General features: G+C 39.9%; 1 long non-coding RNA gene across 8 annotated transcripts in view; it reads left to right on the forward strand.

The window, feature by feature from the left end:
• LOC129488391 (uncharacterized) overlaps positions 1-24,058 on the forward strand; it is a 204,955-nt gene that overhangs the window by 29,392 nt on the left and 151,505 nt on the right. Inside the window, exon 3 of one of the 8 annotated variants that reach the window (XR_008659650.2) lies at positions 920-982. The exons of the other annotated variants lie outside the window; for them this stretch is intronic. This is a non-coding gene — a long non-coding RNA (uncharacterized lncRNA). The remainder of the gene's footprint in view (positions 1-919; positions 983-24,058) is intronic. 8 annotated transcript variants of the gene reach the window in all.

Consider the following 24,058-nt stretch of genomic DNA (forward strand, 5'->3'; position numbering starts at 1 on the left):
GGAGGTGTCAGGGGCTCCAAGAAGAATGACTGGACCTAACTACCAAAGCTGCCACCCTCCAAAAGGATGTCAGTGCACGAGCATGTTACCAGCACAGGGGAAGCAAACTTACCTCTACCCATCTTGAGGTTTTCTTTTTTTAAGACACTGTCTCTCTCTGTCACCCAGGCTGGAGTGTAGTGGCGCGATCTCGGCTCACTGCAACCTCCACCTCCCAGGTTCAAGCAATTCTCCTGTTTCAGCCTCCTGGAGTAGCTGGGACTACAGGCACACGCCACTACGCCTGGCTAATTTTTGTATTTTTTTTTAGTAGAGATGGAGTTTCACCATGGTCAGGCTGGTGTTGAACTCCTGACCTTTGGTGATCCACCTGCCTCGGCCTCCTGAAGTGCTGGGATTACAGGTGTGAACCACCGCACCTGGCCACCCATCGTGAGTTTTTAGCTGGGACTCATTAACCAAAAAGACAGATTAAGAAGAGAAAAACAGTTTATTATAATGCATGCAATGCACATCACACAGGAGAAACCTCAACAGAGTAACTCAAATCAGTGGCTTAGAACTCTGGCTGATATACCATCTTCAAACAAAGAACAACAAATTTGTCAAGAAATGACAGGACAAAGAAAAGTGGTTTTAGGCTTCCAAGGGTGGCAAAAAGTAGGAAGGTAAAAATATGTGAGGAAATGAATGGAGTAAGGTTTGTTTGCAGATTTCTCTGGTGTTATCTCTAGGCTGGTTTAAGTATCTAGAGTTGTTTCTGGTAAAGGAGAATTTATATCTTTCCTTTAGGCAGGAAACGGGGAGGGTAGAGAGAGCTTTTCCTGCATTTGCTGCTGCTTAATTACCTTCAGCTCAAAATAATTTTTATGTAAATTAGGCATATTTTGGGGTGACATATTCTGGTTTCCTTCACCAGCAAAGCCTCCTTGCAAAGGAAATTAAGACTTGGAATATAAGCTGTGCCCTGGGTGGGCCAAAGGTAAGACCCAGTGAATCTAAGAAAGATGGAGATGGGATTGGGAGGGGGATATATGTTTTGTTTTTCTTAGAAGCGTGCAATTGCTATAAATACTCGTGTCTTCGTCCATTTGTGTTGCTATAAAAGAATACCCGAAGCTGGTGCTTTGTAAAGAAAGGAGGTTTATTTGACTCACGGTTCTTCAGGCTGTACAAAAATCATGGCAACAGCATTTTCTTCTGGTGAGGGCTTCTGGCCGCTTCTGCTTATGGTGTGTGGAGATCACATGTCAAGAGAGGAAGTGAGATAGAGAAGAGGAGGTGCCAGGCTCCTTTCAACAATCAGTTCTTGCGAGAACTGAGAGTGAAAACTCACTTACTCACTCAAGAATAGCACCAACCCATTCATGAGAAATCTGTGCCCATGATCCAGACACTTTCCATCAGGCCCCAGCTCCAGCATTGGGGATCAAATTTCAACATGACACTTTTAATAAACCTTATCCAAACTATAGCATTTCTCCCCTGGGCCCCCAAATCTTATGTCCTTCCCACATTGCAATCATTCTGTCCCAATGGTACCCACAAGTGTTAACATGTTCCAGTACCAACCCAAAAGTCCAAAATCTCTTCTGAGATTCAAAGCAAGCTGTGAGTCTGTAAAATCAAAATCAAGTTACATACTCTCAAGATATAATAGTGTGACAGACATTGGGTAAACATTCCCTTTCCAAAAGGGATAATTTGACCAAAAGAAAAGGGTAACAGGCCCCAGGCAAGTCTGAAATCCAGCAGGGCAGACATTAAATCTTAAAGACCCAAAATAATCTTTGACTTCATGTCCCATAGCCACACTAATTCATTGGGTGGGCTCCCAAGGCCTTAGGCAGCCCTGGCCCAATGGCTTTGCTAGGCATAATCCATGTGGCCACTCTCACTGGTTAGAATCCAATGCCTGTAGCTTTTCCAGGCTAAGATTGCAGGCTACTGGTGGCTCTACCGTTCTGGAACCTGGAGGGCAGCAGTACTGGTCCCACACTGCCCTAGTAGAGGCCCTCTGCAGTGGCTGTGCCCCTGTGGCAGACTTCTGCCTGCACACCTAGGCTATCTGATTGGTCCTATGAAATTGAGGTAGAAGTTGCCAAACCTCCACTACTCTTAAATTTTGCATACTTGCAGACTTAATATCACATGTAAGCTTCCAAGGCTTATGGCTTGCACCCTCTGGAGTGGCAGCTAGAGCAGTATCTGGGGCCCTTTCAACCATGGCTAGAGTCAGAGTAGCTGGCATGCAGGGAGCACCAACCTAGGGTGGCATCTGGCAGTGGTGCCCCAGGTGTGCACCCCAAACAATTCTGTCCTCCTAGGCCTCTGGGCCTGTGATGGGAGGGGCTGCCTCAAATATTTCTGAAGTGACTTTTGGGCCTTTTTCCCACTGATTTGACTAGAAGCACCCAGCTACCTTTTATCTGTGCTGATCTCTCTAGCAAGTGGTTGCTCGTTAACACCCTTGGATTCTTCTCTTGAAAATGCTCCATTTGTTCTCTACCACATGACAAGACTGCAAATTTTTCAAATTTTTGTGCTCTGCTTCTCTTTTAATTATAAATTCAAACTCCATGTCATTCCTTTTCTCCCACATCTGATCTAAGCTGTTGAAAGCAGCCACATCACTTCTTAAACACTTTGCTGCTTAGAAATCTCTTCTGCTGGATACTGTAGATTGCCACTGTAGGGCATGCATGCAATGCATCCAAATTATTTGCTATAATGTAACAAAGGTGACCTTTGCTCCGGTTCTTAACAGTTTCTACATTTCCACCTGAGACCTCATCAGCACAGCCTTAACTGTTGATATGTCTTTCAGCATTTTGGTCACAACCACTTAACTAATGTCTAAGAAGTTCCAAACTTTTTCTTTCTGTTTCTTCTGAGCCCTCCAACCTTTTCCAAACTCTGCTCATTACACAGTTCCAAAGCCTCTTCCACATTTTCAGGTATCTTTATAGCAACACCCAACTCCTGGGACCAAATTTATGTCTCAGTACATCTGTGTTGCTATAAAGGAATATCTAAGGCTGGGTACATTATAAAGAAAAAAAGGTTTATTTGGCTTGTGATTCTTAAGGCTGTACAAGAAGTATGGTTCCAGTATCTGCTTCTGGTGTGGGCTTCAGGCTGCTCCTGCTCATGGTATGTAGAGATTGTATGGCAAGAGAGGAAGCAAGAGATAGGAGGAGGTACCAGGCTCTTTTCAACGTCCTATTCTTGTGGGAACTAAGAATGAGACCTCACTTACTCCCCCAAGAATGGCACTAAGCCATTCATAAGAGATCTCCCCCTACAATCCAGACACCTCCTATCAGGCCCCAGCTCCGACACTAAGGATCAGATTTTAACATGAGACTTGGCAGAGACAAGCAAAGCGTATCCAGACTATAGCAGCTCACTTGGGAGATGTCAGTTGCTTAGCTTAGACTCAGAGATCCTAAGACTCTGAGGTCTGGTCCAGGCCTTTAGAATGTGAATGGCTCATACTTACTCTCCTCTCCAGAATTTTGTGGGATTTCCGAAGGTTTCAGGATTATTATTTCCTACACATTCATACATTTAGAATTAGAAGTATAGGCCAAGTGTGGTGGCTCATACCTTTAATCCCAGCACTTTGGGAGGCTGAGGTGGGAGGATCACTTTAACGTAGGAGTTTGAGAGCAGTTTGGGTGATATGGTTTGGCTCTGTGTCCCCTCCCAAATCTCATCTCTAATTGTAATCCCCATGTGTTGGGGAAGGGGCATAGTGGGAGGTATTTGAATAATGGGAGTGGGCCTTCCCCTTGCTGTTCTTGTGATAGTGATTTGTCACAATATCTGGTTGTTTGAAAGTGTGTGGCACTTTACCATTTATTCTCTCTCTCTCCTGCTTCACCATGGGAAGATGTGCCTTGCTTTTCCTTCACCTTCCACCATGATCATAAGTTTCCTGAGGCCTCCGAGTTATGCTTCCTGTTAAGCCTGCAGAACTGTGAGTCAGTTAAACCTTGTTTCTCTATAAATTACCCAGTCACAGGTAGTTCTTTATAGCAGTGTGAAAATGGACTAATACACTGGGCAACATAGCAAGAACTTGTCTCTATTTAAAAAATGAGCCAGGCCTGGTGGTGCATGCCTATAAGACCCAACTACTCAGACTGAGGCAGGAGGATCCCTTTAGCCCAGAAGTTTGAGACTGCAGTGAGCTATGATCACATCACTGCACTTTAGCCTGGGAAAAAGAGCAAGATCCTGCCTCAAAAAAAAAAAAAAAAAAAAAAAAAGGAGAAGGAAAGAAAAAGAAAAAGATTAGAAAAATGCATCCATGCTCACAATGATTTGATAAGTTCCATATTTTTTATAGTCACAAGTAATAGAGACTCACGTAAAGATAGGCCATACAAGGGTAAAACCTGATGGAGTTCAGGAAATACTACCCCTAAACATGATACCTTAGCATTTGAGAAATCAGCAGAAGGAAAATCACCTTTACCTTCCACTCGCCCTTCTCTGCTGAAGCAGGTCATAAAACCTGGAAAAGTCACTCTCTGACCTTTCACTATTCTACCCTGCAGCAGATCATAAGACCTTCATTGCTGAGGTACCCTTTCTATACCTAGAGCAAAGGAACATATTTACCTCTGAAGCACAGACATTCAGAAAAGAATCTGTACAAACAGCCTTTGCTAAGTTCTCCCCAGTTTATTACCATTAGATTATACCCCTTTTTGTTCCAGTCATATTTGCCTATGACGGTACACTCGTCATCAAACCTAAGCATAAAAATACACACGTTTACCTGTTTCTTTGAGTCTTCATTTCCTTACAAAGTTTCCTGTGTCACATAAAACTTATATTAAATCATTTGTGTGTTTTTCTCTTGTTAATGTGTCTTACGTTATAGGACCCCCAGCCATGAACCTAGCAATGGATGAAGAAAAGAAATCTTTTCTCCCCCTAAACATTTATCATGTAAAATAAAAACAAGAGATAACACTCATATGCAGAGCACAAGCTCTTTTCCAAGTACCATCCTAAGTGATTTAGCTAGATTAAGTTCCATGATCTTTTTTAACAATCCTATAGGTAGATACTATTTTTATAACAAGTATGACTGTTGGCAAGAGAAGGACAGTGGATGAAGAAATGCAAACACCGATTAGGCAACATTTTCCATCAGGAGAGAAAATGACACTGAGCACTGGTGAAGTAAGCTAAAGGTAATTCCCAGACCAAAATCAAATGCTATCATAAGAGAAGAAAAAAATCTATTATTTGTACCAAAGTTAAAACTAGCCACAGAACAACTTTTTGCCAGAGAGAGAACAGATGAAATGGACTTATTTTTGCCCCCTGCCTTTCTGGGAGTCAGTTGCTTTTTGTGTATAAGGCTTTTTTGGCATTATCTCTCTTGGACTCTCATTGAACAATTAGGGCTTACTGACAGATGACTTTCAGCATTCTTGTCAGGTGGCTGTAGCAGTCTGAATTCAGCCATCATTTCGGCCTCCCGTTGATTATAACAAGCCAAAACACAGTGCAGTTGGAAATTTTAGGTACCGTTGTTCAATAGCATCTACTGTCTGTTTTACAGCAAAATTAGCACAAAAAGCATTCAGTAAATTAACTGGTTTGAGTGCCAGGAGATTCTAGTATTATTGTATTTTTCCCACCAGGGCACCCAGGGGAGTTTGCTCATCTGTAATATTATTATTATAATCATATTATTTCCGATGTTTTATTGCCAATATCATGGCTGACCTTTGGCAAAATTGCAAAGTATCCGAAGTTCATTTTAAGAGTTCTTTTCATGCATACCTTCCCCCATCTTTTTGAGAAAGGCTGCATTGTATTTAGCCTCAGGAATGCTCAGATATTCATTGAATCTCATTGGAATTAATGAAGTGTACTTCATAATATTGTTAAATACCAAAAAACATGTCCCCAGGCTTCAGCTGATCTTCCCATCACTAAATCCACTCATAAATTCCCAGTCCTTATTTGATCTGACATATCGGCAAACATTTGATACATGTGATCACATCCTTTTTTATATACTGTATTTTTTGGTCCCATTAGCCTCCTGAATGTCCCATTTCCTGGGTTTTCTTCCTGTCTCACTGATAGAATTTTTAAAATCTCCTTTGTCTGTTCCTCCCCTTCTTTCCGGCTTTTAACATTGGAGGGGTCCAGTGCTCAGGCATTGGTCCTCTTCTCTTTCTCTCTACATTTACTTTTTTGGGTGATCTCATTTGGTCTCATTGCTTGAAATATCATCATATGCCAATGAGTCCCAAATTTATATCTCCTGTGTGGGCCTTCCTCCTGAGCACTAGACTCATGCACCCAGACTGCCTACTTGAAAGCTTGTCTTGAATATTTACTAGGTATCTCAAACTTTAGCTGACCAAAATTGAGCTCCGTATCTTCCCCAGAAAATCTGTTCTTCTTGAAGTCTTTTTCCATCTCACTTGAAAGAAACTTGATCATTCCAGTTAATTCAGGCAAAAGTTTTGGAGACATCCTGGACTCCATCTTTCTCTCATCACACATCCAACTTCACACCTCTAACTTCAAAATACATCCAAAATTCAATCACACTTGACCACATCCAATTACCTCCAGTGTGTTAAAAGACAAATCTTGGCATGTTAAAATTTTTAAAAGTTTATTTGAACAGACGACAATTCACGAATGGGGCAGCTCAAGACTGCAAGCAATTTGGGGCTCCAACAAATGGGCATAAGGGGAAGGCTTTTAAAGGGTAAACGAGGCCGGGCACAGTGGCTCATGCCTGTAATCCCAGCACTTTGGGAGGCTAAGGCGGGCGGATCACAAGGTCAAGAGATTGAGACCATCTTGGCCAACATGGTGAAACCCCATCTCTACTAAAAATACAAAATTTAGCCAGGCATGGTGGCATGTGCCAGTAGTCCCAGCTACTGTGGAGCCTGAGGCAGGAGAATCGCTTGAACTTGGGAGGCGGAGGTTGCAGTGAGCCCAGATAGCACCACTACACTCCAATCTGGTGACAGAGCGAGACTCTGTCTCAAAAAAAAAAAAAAAAAAAAAATGTAAATAAGGAAGCAGGGTAAAAAAAATTGATTGGTTAAAGTGATCTAGTTAGAAGTTAGTTAGATGGTTTCAGTTGGTTATGCATAAGTAATAGAATGTTCTTCTTATATATATATCTATCATATATACATATGTATATATATATATATATATATATAAGTAATAGAATGTTCTAATGAGGACTTAGACTCATTATACCCACTGTGAGATAGACTTGAGATAGGACACCCATTTGTCACCTTGCCTCCATAGAGCCACACTCTAACAGGGGCCATCATGACCTTATGTGTCCTCCTAATATCAGTGTCATCTTTTTCTCTATTTTCAGAAGCCCTTGAAAGATCTGTAGTATCCTTTCTCCAGTGTACAGTTAATAAGATGAAAGGCCCAAGGTTCTTTTGATTAAGATTAAATGTTAGTTGACAATTCGTGATTGGTTCAGAGTGTTTACACTGAAATAGGTTTTGGTTTGCTTAAGTGGGAATCCATGGTGCTGGAGCTGCCTCAGTCTAATGGCCTCCCAATTTCTTATTGGTGCTACCACCTTCATTGATACATCATCATCTCCTGCCTGGATTATTGCAATAACTTGGTAAATATTTTCCCTGTTTTTACCTTTATCCACTCTCTTGGTTTAGGTTCCTCCAATAGCAGATCCTGAACAAGGATTTCAGTGTAACTTATTTAGGAGGTGATCTCATGAAGCATTGTAGAGAGTAGTGCAGAGATAGGAGTAAGGAGAAAAGCCCATTAAAGATTTAGTGTTAATGAGGTGGTTACTATTGTAGACAGCCAGGCTTGATCTTGCTAGGGAACCTCTGAGAGACTGAGTAGAACATGTCTCTGAATTGTGACACCAAGGGGCAAGAAACTTGAGACAGGGAACCCAACTGATAGAATATCCCCCATATCTAAAGAGAACTAAAGCACTGTGCCTTTTTCTTTAATACAGGAGGTGCATGGTGTAATAACTTGTCCTTTACATTGAAGGAATGTCCTAGCTTGCCTCAAAACATGGACTATAAAAATGTCACTAATGTACCCTAAATTTTCTTTTTCTTTTTTTTTTTTGAGATGGTGTCTCGCTCTTTTGCCCAGTAGAGTAAAGTAGCATGATCTCGGCTTACTGCAACCTCCACCCCCCAGGTTCACCCTATGATTTTCCTGCCTCAGCCTCCTGAGTAGCTGGGATTACCGGTGCCCACCACCATGCCTGGCTAATTTTTGTATTTTTAGTAGAGACTAAATTTTCTATGGTTTATCCACTTTTCAGTTCACATATGGCTTGTCAGAACATCTGGAGCACTTGCTACTTCATGCTCACTAGTTTGATTAACATAATGTCATTTAAATCGTGGACCAGCAGATTCTGTGGAGTGTCCCTTTAGAGTCTATTGCAACAGAAAGCAGCAGAGTTAACATAGACCTGGGGCAACTCTCTGAACTTGCACTGCTGTCCATCCAGGTAAATGCTAAGGGCTTTCAGTCCTTTCTCCTGATAACAACTTTAAAAAATTCATTTTCCAGTTTAATAGCAGCTGTGTTGATTTGTTCTATTAGCAGTACTACATACAACATAGCAGCTATGATTAACACTACCACTTGGTCAATTTTATGGTAGTCCACTATTGTTTGCTGTGATCACCCTGATTTTTGTAGGGGCCATACCAGTGAATTAAATGGGAATATGATGGGGTCCATCATACATCAATCTTTTAGACTTTGAAGATGGCACAAGTCTCTGCCATTCCAACTGACCTATAGATTGCCTTTGATTTATTATTTTGGCCAGGTTGCAACGGTGATTTCAGAAACTTCCGCTTGGCTTTTTCTATCACTGTGGCACTTATCTAACCGGTCAAGGAACTAATGTGAGGCTTCTGCCAGCTACTAGGAATATCCAATTTTGCATTTATAACTAGGAAAATATTCATCTGGAAGGCCTTAGACTCATTAGACCCACTGTGAGATAGACTTGAGATAGGACACCCATTTGTCACCTTGCCCCCATAGAGCCACACTCTAACAGGGGCCATCATGACCTTATGTGTTCTCCTAAAATCAGTGTCATCTTTTTTTCTCTATTTTCAGAAGCCCTTGAAAGATCTGTATTATCCTTTCTCCATTGTACAGTTAATAAGATGAAAGGCCCAAGGTTCTTTTGATTAAGGATTAGTGAAATATTTATTTCATATACTTGCTATAGCATTGCAAAGACCTTTTGGAAGGGAACCTGACCTCTTCTTTCTCAATTGATGAGCCATATGACTAAGAATTGGCTCAGATCTAGACAGCAGATATGGGAGCACGATTTTGCATTGCAATGGCCATTGCAGTGGCCAACACCAACCATTTGCTTTCCAGCTCTTGGTTATTTATGTTTATACAAATCAAGTAATAACCTTTATCAGTTGCTAATTTATTTAACCCCAAGGAACACCCTGGTCAATTTGCCATTACCACAGACCCCTGTGGATCAAGTTTCCTTGGTGACATTATGGACTATGTCTGTTATAATAATTATGTCAGCCTTACCTCTGATAGTTAAATGGTGCCACCTGGCCTCTATTATTTCAGAATCTTATAACATCTCCATTATCACTAGGAAGGTCAATTTTATAGCCATCTCCTCTCCTATCAACCCTGGTCTAGAGATGACATCTATCATCATTCATTTTTAAATGATGCCAGCACTCCCTCATTAGTGCATTCCTTGTAGTTTTAGGGGAGTGCCTACCCAGGTCCTTCCAGGTAAGAATCAGTTAGTGTGTTCTCAGGTCTTACGAAATGAGCCCATGTCTTTAAGACCCCTTCCTCAATACTCTGCCAAGGCAGTGCTGGCATCTCCACTATAGACCAACCTTATTTCCAAGCTTCAAGGAGCCAGCCAGCAGTGTATTAGAACTGACTCCAGGCAACCTTGTCAAGGTATTATCATCTAAGTCTCAGGAACTGTCCGATATCAATGAATTCCTTATATTCTGTCCCACCTCAACCCTCATTCCCCATTCAACACTCTCAGCATATATACATCACATATACTCTGCTGGTTCTTGCTAATACCCACTACCAAGGTTCTGAGACTTTGGGGGTAAATTATCTATTTACTTAAATAACAGGGACAGTAATTCCCCACTTGAACCATGCTGAGACCTGACCCCAGTCATTTGTCTAAAAGCAATAAGAGGAGGTGAAAGGAGATCTTGAGGAGGGCAAACATCGTTTTGTGGAGCCCTAGGAGAGATTTTTCAGTGGTCCTCAGGCAATGGGATGCATCAGGGAGAGGGTTGCCTATGCCAGCCAGAGATGCTGAAGAGTTAATGCCAGTAGTATTAATACAATTCTCAGCAAATAAGGGAAGGGTTGCTTGGGACTCACCTCTTAATGGCACAATTCTGAGGTGTATTGTACACATTCTCTCAGAAAGGCCACAGCAACACTGAACTCTGTTTTCTGAAAATGGTTACCAGTTGATAATGGTGCTGAACAAGCAATATACATATGCATGGCATTCCGGGCACCTGTGCTAAGCATTTTCTAAGAATCACTCCTTTTGTTCTCCCAAGGAAGGAAGGAAAGTCAATAAAAAGTATGTTACCACCAGATATTTGCTCCTAAACACAGAAAATGAAAATGATTTTCTTTTTTTTTTTTGAGATGGAGTCTCGCTGTGTCACCCAGGCAGGAGTGCAAGCCCACCTCCCAGGTTCACGCCATTCTCCTGCCTCAGCCTCCTGAGTAGCTGGGACTTACAGACACCCGCCACCACGCCTGGCTAATTTTTTTTTTTTTTTTTTAAGTGGAGACGGGGTTTCACCGTGTTAGCCAGGATGGTCTCGATCTCCTGACCTCGTGATCTGCCCACCTCAGCCCCCCAAAGTGCTGGGATTACAGGCGTGAGCCACCATGCTTAGCCTGAAGATGATTTTCAAAATGGCTTTGGATTTATTTACATTTATTTTTGAAAATAGTATTTCATAATCTTGTTTTTACTTTTAATTTGAAGATTTAAGCTAGTCCGTAATCTCTTAAAGTGCTGGGCTCTATGAATCCTTGTCTGTGCAACAGCTAGCCCTTAACCTGGTTCATTGTTGGTTTGAGGAACAAGATGTGGGAAGGTAGATGTTAGAAAGGCAAGATCATTTATTTCAAGTTATATGTGGAATTTTAAAATAATTGACCACATTCAAATTCTATTATAAATAAAATACATATTTTATGTACTAGTATTTGAAAAATTATCAATTCGAAAATATTTATTGATGATCTGCTATTTGCCCCAAAATGTGATACAAAATATTGATTAGATACAAAATATTAATTCTTACAATCTATGTCAGTGGAAGTTTCCAAGGTAGTTAATTCTATTTCTTTCTTTATTTGTTTTCCTTCATAACATCATTCTAATAGAGAAATGATCCATTCTCAAGAGATTTGCAACAGGATTTTTCTAGAGAAATGTCCCCATATCTGTGATAGAAGTTCCAGAAATTATGAAAGAAATATAGCCTACTGAGAATTTTAGTTTTTGTTGTTACATGTTCATAAATTGTATTTTACCAGATGGTTGTCCCTCATGGGACACCACTGAGTTATACAGGAGAGCATTGATATTTTCTACCTCTGTTCTCCGTTAGCTGCAAAAAACTTGCCCCTTCACAGACTCCATGAGGGGAAAGATACCATGGAAAGAGACTGCATACTATTTCACTTTTCCTTCTTGGACTCTGAAAGTCAAACTTTAGCAAAGTAAACTTACCAAAGACATAGTTAAGATAAATGAATATGTCCAAAGCAAATCAGAAAAGGGTGGAAGATTGCTCATCAAATGCTTTAAAAGAAGTCCTAGCTACAATTTGTTTCTTGGCCTTGGATGGCCTCTCAGGAAGTGGTGTGTTGGAGCCAGTTCTTACCTGCTCTTGCTCATCACATGCATCTCTTGCCAGCTCTTCATTCGGTGACATCAAAATTAGTAGCTTGAAATTAGCCATAGGTGAGAAGTATTTACACCATGGAGATCTAGCAAATGTTACAAACTCTGACCTTTTTTTCCAGTTCTTAGACATTTACTAGCACAACACTGAGACCCATTATTTACCAAGTATGAGTGGTTTTGGTCCCTTGAAACCAAAAAACTTACTGACAAGAATCAGAGTTCTAGTTACTTATCACTTGGGCAAGTTACTTATTCTCTGCAAAGCCCTTTTCCTCATCTGCAAAAGAGAAAGGATAATACCACTCTATTTACTCATCTACATTATTTTATTGTGAAAAACTCAGAATATAATAATTTTATGAGAATATTTTAAAGCTATAAGGCACCCTGCAAACAAATGATGAAACAGGGATTGATGGCTGTATTTCTGCAGCATTATTATTTCTCATGGGGTATATTAGCCTTGCCTCTTTAGAGAAACAGAACTAATAGGATATATACATATATATATGTATTTATTGTGAAAAATTGGCTCATGTGGTTATGGAATCTGAGAGGTCCTATAACCTGCCATCTGCAAGGTGGAGGCCCAGGAAAGCTGGTGGTGTAGTTCCACTCTAAGCCTTGGGGTCTGAGAACCAGGGACCCAATGGTGTTAGTCTCAGTTCAAATTTGAAAGGCTAGAAAAGAAGGAATGCTGATGTCTAAGGGCAGGAGGAAACAGATATTTCAGCTCAAGCACAGAGTGAATTCTTTCTTCCTCCACTAATTTGTTCTAGTTGGTCTGTCAAGGGATTGGATGATGCCTACTGGCATTGGAAAGGGCAATTTTCTTTACTCAATTGACTGATTCTAATGCTCATCTCTTCTAGAAACACCCTTACAGACACACCCAGAAAAATGTTTTAACAGCTATCTGGACACCCCTTAGACAAGTCAAGTTGACACATAAAATTAACCATCACATGGGGTAACTCAATTACCTGGCAGACAACTTGTTCTGAGTTCCTCCCACAAACAAAAAAAACAGAACAACTGCCATGAAGGCATTAATTGGAAACGTAAGATTTAACATTGATTTTGTAACAGAGCTGGAGGAGTTTTACTTTATATGTCACTTAGCCAACAATTCAATAATACTGTCTTAGAAGTTTGTCTTTTCCCGAAAGCTTGTTAGATTGGGCTCTTCTTTATAGAAATTTGCCTCTCTCAGCTCCTAAGCTTTTCCCCTCCCTTCGTATTATTCAAATTAGCTTCTTGCCAATAAAACTTGGAGGCCAACAGGAAGCTTCTTTGGACTTTACTACTGACATGTCTCTAACAAATTTGTATCTTTTCTTGTGATGGGATTCTCCTAACGGCTACTGAAAAACATGTTGTCTAGTTACTATATGTTCCCTTGAGAAAATATTGGCCATCTTGACAAATCAATTATACTAACTCTCTCCCTTTAGGTCGAAAGAATGGAAGAAAAACACAAGGCTTATATGTGGTTCTCAAGTCTTATTCAACTCAGGGCTCAGCCACTCCTCCTAAGATAGGCAAATATGTAGATACAGGAAATATTTTCACCTCTTTTTGTTGGGCATCTTCCCCACCATGATCCTTCCCAGTCTGGAGAATATGGAATGCATAATAAGTTTTCATTGGTTCATCACAGGTATCCTGGGACACAAAGTTGTCTCAGAGAGTTAAGTGCAAACCCTAGGCTGGATCTTCAATTACCCCACACCCAGGACTCTTGTCTCCATGATCCCCTCCTTAATCCCCATTTCCATTGTCTCTGAGGGTCATGGTCTTCTTATACCAGCTCCTCCCTCAATTTCTGGAAGACTAGGGTAGAGTTTGCCTCACAGATATGCTCTACTTTGAGATGCCTGTCCTTCCCACAGTAGAAACAAATCCTGATGTTACTTTCAGCAGAGTCCCCAGTACTCCTTCATTTCTCTTTTTTTTTTTTTCGAGATTGAGTCTCACTCTGTTGCCCAGGCTGGAGTGCAGTGGTGCAATCTCAGCTCACTGCAAGCTCCGCCTCCCAGGTTCACACCATTCTCCTGCCTTAGCCTCCCGAGTAGCTGGGACTATAGGCGCCCACCACCACGCCCAGCTAATTTTTTGTATTTTTTAGTAGAGACAGGGTTTCGCCATGTTAGCCAGGATGGTTTGGATCTCCTGACCTCGTGATCTGCCTGTCTTGGCGTCCCAAAGTGCTGGGATTATTTTTCTTGGAAAACCAGGTATTTGTGTCTCCCTAAAATTCATAATTTGATAGTCTAACCTCTTATTTGATGATATTAGGACATGGAGCCTTTGGGAGGTAATTAGTCATGAATGGGACTAGTGCTTTTAAGAGAAGAGATACGAGAGCTTATTCTCTGCTCTCCAACATGTGAGGACATAGCAGGAAGATGGCCATTTGCAAACCAGGAAGCAAACCCTCACTAGAACCAGATCTGTCAGCACCTTGACCTTGGACTTTTCAGCCTTTAAAACTGTGGGGAATAAATGTTCATTGTTTAAGCTACCCAGTCTATGATAATCTGTTACAGCAACGCAAGCTAAGATACCAGGAAACTGGTTCTTAGTGGTTACCTATCCTGTCAGTGAATAGCCAGGACTACACTACTTGAACATTAGTGAGTAAAGCAAACCAGGTCTGAAGCTTTTTCTGTGCATCCTTCTGGGGCTTGCTTTTCCTCTCTTTCAGAAATCTTGTGGGGAATTGGACTGGAGCTAGGAGAATGAATCATAACAGGCAACCCTTGTTCCCCAAGTCTGGACTAGTAATTCTCTATGCAAACTACTTTTTTGGTTTTATAATGGAAAAGCAGGCAGAAATCTCCCTTTCTCTTTGTCCTTCTAAATTACCTTCATTAATAGTGAAATTTTGGCAGACTTCTTCCCCACATTGCTTCTTTCGCTTAGGGAATCTGAGCTTCCTCAGAAAAATTTCACTGTACTTCTGCAACTACTGTCTTAGTCCATTTTGTGCTGCTATGAAAGAATACCTGAGACTTGGTCTTTATAATAAACAGAAATTGGTTTTGGGTTCTGAAGGCTGGGAAGGCTAAAATCAAGGGGCTGGTGTCTGGTGAGGGCCTTCTTGCTGTGTCATCCCATGGTGGAAGGGCCAAGAGAAGGTGAGAGAGAGCAAGAGATCAAACTCACAGCTTCAAGCTGTTTAATAATCAGCATTAATCCATTCATACAGGTGGAGCTTTCAAGACCTAAAAACTTGCCATTAGGTCCCACCTCCCAGAACTGTTGCATTAGGGATTGAGTTTTCACCTCAAGCTTTTTGGGGAACACATTAAAACCATAGCAACTGTCTACAGCTATTGGGATTATCTTTCTTACTTTGTCTCATAGCATCTGGGTTTGAATCCATATTGACAGTCTCTCTAATTCTGGTACATGGGCTGAGGTCTTGTTTCCTTCCTCTAATTGCATAGTCAGAATTGGCATACCAGTCCTGGGAAATTCCTGTATTCCTGGATATCTGTATCCCCAGATACCTGTTTGAAGTAGTGGGAGGCATTTCAGATCTTTAACAATTCTGAATGCCAGGCCTTGAAATTCTTATTTTAATCAAAAAACCGTTCCTTCAGTCCCTGTCCTAGGTGCCTTGAATATGCTTATATTTTCAGTAACATATAGCTTTGGCTTAATAGATAATTGCTGTATAGTCCTATTTCAGCTGCTGAAGAACAGAAAATATTAGATTATGAATCTCATTATAGTTTCCATGGTCATTATAGTTTCCAAATTGTGGAATTTGGAAGGGTGTTCTAAGAACTGACAGTCTCCTTGAACTCTTCATTGTGAGGAGTTTAGAGTTTATCTGGAGAGGGTACACTTCTGACTCATTTCCTGAAAAGCATCAGGTCTCATGGAATAGTCAGAGAAGAAAAGAACTCAGAAACAGAAACACTCTGTTCCAGCCTTAGCTTTATAACTAATTAAATGGTGTAACTAAAAACAAGCCACTTAACATTTTGTGCCTCATTTTCCTCATATATCAAAAGAGAAATAATAATAACTAGATTTGTTGTGAGACAGAATTCAATAAGGGGAAAGTGCTTTGAAAAATATAGAACTGTACCAGAGTAAGGTAATTTTATTATTTTATAGCCTAAGTTGCTTTGGTCTTCCAATTTTAGTTGAAATTGTACAATTGAAGATGAAACATCAATTTCATAGAGGGAATATAGCAGAATGAACAGTAGTAGAAAGATCAATTTAATCTAGACTTCATGTTTTTATTATGTGAAATCACTTAAAAAGCAACAGCATCTTTACTCATAATTTTAGTATAAGGAAGAAAATGTATTGCAGCAGTTGCAAAGAACAGGGCCATTAATTTTATTAGATTTTTGACATCATTTAAATGTGCTTCAAAAAGGGTTATGTTTGTTTCATGCTACAGAAATTATAAACTCAAATGATAACATCATATAAGCAAAATCTAAAAAGGCGAACCTCTCTTAAAAAATATTAGTACTGTTAAAAGATCTTAATAAATTTGCCTGTGATCTGTTACAAGGTACAAGAACATCAAGTAATAGTTTTTACATTTATAATTCATTATGATTAGATAATTTTTAATTCCGTTTTTAATTTTTGTAAGTCCACATTTCAAATGAATTTTTAACCTTTCCCCCTTCCTGGTTATTGCCGCAAGTTTGCAAGCCTGCAGTCAAGGTGGTGATTCAGCAACTCCTCTGCTTGCTTAAAATGATTTGAATTCCATTCACAATCACCAGCGTGAACAATCACAGCATAAAGAAATCCCCAAACAATCTTGGTTTCAGGCAGCCTTCCCATCTTAATGCCTTGTATCACTGGGATCAGAACACCTCCTCAGAGCAGAGGGGGCACGTTGTGCTATGCCAGAGTTTTTCTATCAGGCAGGTTATGTCAACAGTCTGTTTTTCCAAGTGAAATATACCGTTGTTTCCAAATTTGGCGGAAAAATGAAGTGAATAAGAAAATTTAGTATATTTATAGTTATTTTACATCTTAAAAAATGAAGAAATTAAGCTTTATTAGTAACAACACCTTTTGACACTGGTGTTCTCACGTAATAACCAGTGAAGCATTTCATATATTTCGGACCTGAAAACACACATACAACAAAGGGAGAGTGCTCATATATTTTTATATTTATAGATAGGGCCATGCTGCCGGCATATTTGGAGTTCACTTGTTCAGAGCCCTAGGAAACTTGATGAATGCTGAGAGTACATAGAAACCTACACTTCTAATTTCTCCTCCTTTCCCTTTCCTGTCATCCAGGTTCTCAAAATTCTGAGCAATTCAGCTTTGTATATGACATTCAGCAAAACAAAAGGCCTGTAGTTAACTTACTCTACCCCCTTGAGGAGATATTTCAGGGACCATCTCATTCTTTTTTCTTGTTTTTTTGAGAAGAAGTCTCGCTCTGTCACCCAGGCTGGAGTGTGCAGTGGCGCAGTCTGGGCTCACTGCAAGCTCTGCCTTCCGGGTTCACGCCATTCTCCTGCCTCCGCCTCCAAAGCAGCTGGGACTACAGGCGCCCGCCACCACACCCAACTAATATGCCATTTTCATAAAGGGAAATATATGCCCTACTTTTAGACAGATAAAAGGAGCTGGGCAAATGGGCTCAAGCATGTGCACCAAGAGTCAAAATGGCAGAGTTTAACTGGCAGGTGACCTTTCTCTGGGAACACTGAACGGGAAAAATGCCTCAAGTGAGCATGTGCACAACTTCAGTAAACACACTGTGCATGCGGCCCCTCTCAAGTGCTGGCAGACCACTGTGCATGTGGACAGCCCACCCCAAGGGAAGAATCAAGGGAGAAGAGATACAACCCCCCAAAAGCATGCCGGTGTATAAGACCACAAGTCAAAGATCAAACAGCGCACTTGAATCTCTTAAGATGCCCGCTTGGTGTTCTTCCAAGTATACTTTACTTCCTTTCATTCCTGCTCTAAAGCATTTTAATAAACTTTCACTCCTGCTCCAATATTTGCCTCTGTCTCTCTTTGCCTTTTGCCCCTCAGATTCTTTCTTCTCAGGAGGCAAGAACTGAGGTTGCTGCAGACTCATGGATTTGCCGCAGCTAACAACATGACATGAATTGGGGTCAATAAGGCACATTAGAAATCTTCTCTGGCTTTCATACTATGAGAGACAGAAATGACTTGCCGTCTCTTCTTCTTCTTATAATCGACATGGCTATATCATCAGAGGCAGCAACAGGCATCCTCACAACCATGAAATGCTAAACCTGAGAGAAAGGCCAAGAGAATTGTAGAGACACTTGTTCTGACATATCATCAAGTTTCTGGATCAATATCCAGTAACTTCTTTCCTCCAGAATTGTTATGAAAAAAAAAAATCCCTCTGTGAGTTGGATTTCTCTAGTATTTGAAGCCAAATGTGTTTCTTAATTATACAGCCTTTCCTTGAACAAGACAACAATAGTTTGCTGTCAGTTACACCCTACATTCCTTTCTCATCATTTCCCATGGTCAAATTAGCTTTTTAAAATATTGTACAGTAACCATTAAGGCATTTTTTCTTACCTCTGTTAAATGGAATTATGTATTTATTTTCTCTTACTGGAATTTCCCTTTAGGAATTCTTTCAGAAAGAACCTGTAGATAGTAACTTTTTGAGCCTTGTATGTCTGAAAAAAAAAGTCTTTATTTTGCTCTCACACTAAATCCAGTGAGTATAGAATTCTAGATTTGAAATAACTTTCAGAACTCTGAAGTCATTGCTCTATTCTCTAGCTTTTATTGTTAGCAATGACAAGTCTGGCTGGAGTGCCATATTCTGCAGCTGTAGGAGGGACCATCTACTTTGGTGTCTTGTTGGATTGGCCCCTCGGCAGCACAGTGTGAATTGTGCATTATGGGGATTGTAAAATTGTGGGGACCCTGAGTCTGACACTGACTTGATTTTCATTCCTTCATAGATACATGTTTGTTTTCTTTCTGAAAATCATTGAATGCTTTCTTTTATACTTAGGGCTTTGACACATTTTTAGAATGTGTCTGTATGTGTTTTGTTTGTTTTTGTTTTTTTGGTAGACAGAGTCTTGCTCTGTTGCCCAGGCTGGAGTGCAGTGGCGCGATCTTGGCTCACTGCAACCTCCATCTCTCGGGTTCAAGCAGTTCTCATGCCTCAGCCACCCAAGTAGCTGGGATTACAGGTATGCACCACCATGCCCAGCTAATTTTTGTGTTTTTAGTAGAGACGGGGTCTCAGCATGTTGGCCAGGCTGGTCTTGAACACCTGACCTCAAGTCCACCCACCTCGGCCTCCCAAAGTGTTGGGATTACAGGCATGAGCCACTGCACCTGGCCATGTGGGTTTTTTTTTAACGTCAGTACTCAGACACATGGTGGACTTTTTACCTGTGGAAAGTTACCTTTTCCTCCACCCTATCTCCTCCGTTTCCTTCCTTTTTTCTCCTTGCTTTTCTCTTTTTCTTCCTTCTCCCCTCTCCTTTTAAATTTTCTCCCATTTATTTCCTCTTCCTTCTCTTTCTGGAATGCTGTGGGAACATCTGAGTGTATTCTCCATTCTTAACATTTCTATTGTACTTTCTGCTGCTTCATTCTCCTGAACTTCATGAGAATCATACAGATCTCAAATCACAAATTTGAAAATGCAACTTAGCCAAAAAGAAAAATTACATAATCCCACTACCCAGAGACAACCAATATTAATATATTAATATGTATCTTTTGGAGTATTCTGTTGATATTTCTTAAAACAAAAACAGAGTAATTGAAAACCTATTTATGTGTAATGAACATTTAGTAAGTAGCAAGTGCAGGGATGGATGAAAGAATGATAGATCAATTGGCCCCCTCACTAAGTCAATCTTTGTTTCCATCCTCCTTTGCTAGACTGCCTCTCTAATGAATGTTTTATTTAAGGGATCATATTTTTCATTTCTATAATCTCTACTTATTCTTTGCATAGTCACTTAGTCTGGTTTTCTCTATGAACTGTATCTTTGAATATGAGTTTTCTGTTGAGTCTTGCACTTCTAGTTCATGGTTTTTTTCCTTAAGTGTTTTATAATTCTGTTTTTTTTTTTCTCTATGCTAATATTTGAACATTCTTAATTTTCCTTTTTGGTGACGGTGGGTTCCGTTTACAGAAGCTTGCCTCTGGTGATTTTAGGGGAGGGGCAGTACCTGAAGCCAGACTGGGCACATGGGGATGGTTTGGCATCAGAGCTTTGAGTGTGCATTCCCCCCAGAGATCCTCAGTTACTAGGACATTGGCTTCCTCCTCCATCTGTGGTACCCACTCTGTGCACCTCCTATCTGAACATTTCTACTTTAGAAAATAACACTGATAGTTGAGTTTGGACTAGGGAGAAGTCAAATTCTCTCTTACTTTTTCTTTAGTCCTGCTGTTCTTATAGAGGACTATAGGTAACAAAGAGTTACCTCTGTATCTTTCTTCACCCTTAGCACTCATACCAGGAAAATGTCTGAACATACAGTTTGCAAGGTTTAGAAAGCAGTTATCAGAGTATTGCCTGGAGAGCAATATCCATTCTTTCCACTGCTGTTCCAAACACAATTAATACCGTGATTATATTTCTATGCCTTCCCATGCTCTTTGTATTTGCTCACTTTAAGCTTGGAACATCTTTGACTTTCTCTTATTTCTCCAGATATTTCCTCTTGAACATGTTTTTTTCAATCTTGTTTCTCTGTCAACGTGATCCTGTCTGTTTTCTATTACTCAGGACTTTCTGTTCCACTAATGGCACCCTTGTTTTCTAGCACTTTGGTAGAAATGCATTCTTTTTTATAAATTATTATTATTTGGGGGCGTAGATAGGCTCTCACTGTGTCACCCAGTCTGGAGTCCAGTGGTGTGATCTAAGCTCACTGCAACATACATCTCCTGGATGTGATATTCCCACTTCAGCCTCCTGAGTAGCTAGGACTACAGGCGTGCGCCATAATGCCTGGCTAATTTTTGTATTTTTTGTAGAGACAGGATTTCACCATTTTGCCCAGGCTGGTTTGAACTCCTGGGCTCAAGTGATCTGCCCACATTGGCCTCCCAAAGTGCTGGGATTATAGGCATGAGCCACCACACCCAGCCGAAATACTTTTTAAAGATGCATTTTCTGTTATCTAGAAGAATTCTGGACAGGAAGATAAGTGGATGCTGTGAGTAGTCTTGATTTCAGTAGTCTTTAGTAATCTTTTACTAATCTTTTCTGGTAATTAATTACAAATTTGAAAATGCAACTTAGCCAAAAAGAAAAATTACATCATTCCACTACCCAGAGACAACCAATATTAATATATTAATATGTATCTTTTAGAGTATTCTGTTGATATTTGTTAAAACAAAAACAGAGTAATTGAAAACCTATTTATGTGTAATGAGCATCTAGTAAGTAGCAAGTGCAGGGATGGATGAAAGAAATTTGGAGATATGATGAGGATGCAGACAAAAAATTATCTGCTTTCAAGTAGCTCTTAGTTCAATGGATACAAAAAAAAAGTAAACCATTGGAGGGGCAGAGCAAGATGGTGGAATGGATGGTTCCACTTATTGTCCCCCTGCAAGGACATCAATTTAACAACTGATTACACAGAAAAAGCACCTTCATAAGAACCAGAAATCAGGTGAACACTCACAGTACCTAATTTTAGCTTGTGTGTGTGCATGTGTGTATGTCCATGACTATTTTATTTTATATTACTTTATTTATTTCCATGAGTTTTTGAAGAACAGATGGTATTTGGTTACATGAGTAAGTTCTTTAGTGGTGACTTGTGAGATTTTGGTGAACCCATCACCCAAGAAGTATACACAGAACCCAGTTGGTAGTCTTTTATTCCTTACCCCCTTTCCTCCCTTTCCCCCTAAGTCCGCAAAGTCCATTGTATCATTCTTATGCCTTTGCATCCTCATAGTTTAGCTCCTACTTATGAGTGAGAACATATGATGTTTGGTTTTCCATTCCTAAGTTGCTTCACTTAGAATAACAGTCTCCAGTCACATCCAGGTTGCTGCAAATGCCATTAATTCATTCCTTTTTATGGCTGAGTAGTATTCCATCATATATAAATACAGTTTCTTTATTCACTTGTTGATTGTTGGGCATTTGGGTTGGTTCCACATTTTCACAGTTGCAAATTGTGCTGACATAAACATGCATGCGCAAGTATCTTTTTTGTATAATGACTTCTTTTCCCCTGGGTAGATACCCAGTAGTGGGATTGCTGGATGAAATGGTAGTTCTACTTTTAGTTCATTAAGGAATCTCCACACTGTTTTCCATAGTGGTTGTTCTAGTTTACATTTCCACCAGCAGTGTAGAGTGTTCCCTTTTTCACTGTATCCACACCTACATGTATTTTTTATTATTATTATTATGGCCATTTTTGTGGGAGAAAAGTGGTATCACATTGTGATTTGGATTTGCATTTCCCTGATCATTAGTGATATTGAGCGTTTTTTCATATGTCTGTTGGTCATTTGTATATCTTCTTTTGAGGATTGTCTATTTATGTCCTTGCCTACTTTTTGATAGTATTGTTTTCATCTTGCTAATTTGTTTGAGTTAATTGTAGATTCTGGATATTAGTTCTTTATCAGATGTATAGATTGTGAAGATTTTCTCCCACTCTGTGGGTTGTCTGTTTAGTCTGCTGACTTTTTCTTTTGCCATGCAAAACTCTTTAGTTAAATTAAATCCTACCTATTTATCTTTGTTTTTATTGCATTAGCTTTTGGTTCTTGGTCATGAAGTCTTTGCCTAGGCCATCGTCTAGAAGGGTATTTCCAATAATATTTTCTAGAATTTTTGTAGTTTCAGGTCTTAGGTCTAAATCATTGATCCGTCTTGAATTGATTTTTATGTAAGGTGAGAGATGAGGATCCAGTTTCATTCTCCTACATGTGGCTTGCCAGTTATCCCAGCACCATTTGTTGAAAAGGGTGTCCTTTCCCCACTTTATGATTTTGTTTGCTTTGTTGAAGATGAATTGGCTGTAAGTATTTGGGTTTATTTCTGGGTTGTTTATTCTGTTCCACTGGTTTATGTGCCTATTTTTATACCAGTACCATGCTGTTTTGGTACTATGGCATTATAGTATAGTTTGAAAGCAGGTAGTGTGATGCCTCCAGATTTATTCTTTTTGCTCTGTCTTGCTTTGACTATGCAGGCTCTTTTTTGGTTCCATATGAATTTTAGGATTGTTTTTTCTAGTTCTATGAAGAATGATGATGGCACTTTGATGGGAATTGTATTGAATCTGTAGATTGCTTTTGGCAGTATGGTCATTTTCACAATATTGATTCTACCCATCCATGAGCATGGAATGTGTTTCCATTTGTTTGTGTTGTCTGTGATTTCTTTCAGCAGTGTTTGTAGTTTTCCTTGTAGAGGTCGTTCACCTCCTTGGTTGGGTATATTCCTAAGTATTTTATTATTTTTTTTCAGCTGTTGTAAAAGAGGTTGAGTTCCTGATTTGATTCTCAGTTCAGTCGCTACTGATGTATAGCAGTGCTACTGGTAGGTGTACATTAATTTTGTATCCTGAAACTTGGCTGAACTCATTTCCTAGAACTCCTAGAACTCAGTTCTAGGAGCTTTTTGGAGGAGTCTTTAGGGTTTTCTAGGTATACAATCATATCATCAGCAAACAGCGACAGTTTGACTTTCTGTTTACCAATTTGGATACTAAAAAGCCTTCCAGCAAAGAAAAGCCCAGAACCTGATGGCCTCACTGCTGAATTCTACAAAACGTTTAAGGAAGAACTTATAACAATCCTACTCAAACTATTCTGAAAAACAGAGGAGGAGTGAATACTTCCAAATTTATTCTACAAGGCCAGTGTTTCTCTGATACCAAAACCAATGACACATAAAGAAAGAAAACTACAGACCAATATCAACTAAGGAATAGTGATACAAGAATCTTTAGCAAAATACTATCTAACAGAATTCAACAACACATTAAAAAGATAACTCATGACAACCAAGAGGGATTTATCCCTGGGATGCAATGATGGTT

This window comes from Symphalangus syndactylus, chromosome 8, assembly GCF_028878055.3.
Source record: "Symphalangus syndactylus isolate Jambi chromosome 8, NHGRI_mSymSyn1-v2.1_pri, whole genome shotgun sequence".
NCBI lineage: Eukaryota > Metazoa > Chordata > Mammalia > Primates > Hylobatidae > Symphalangus > Symphalangus syndactylus.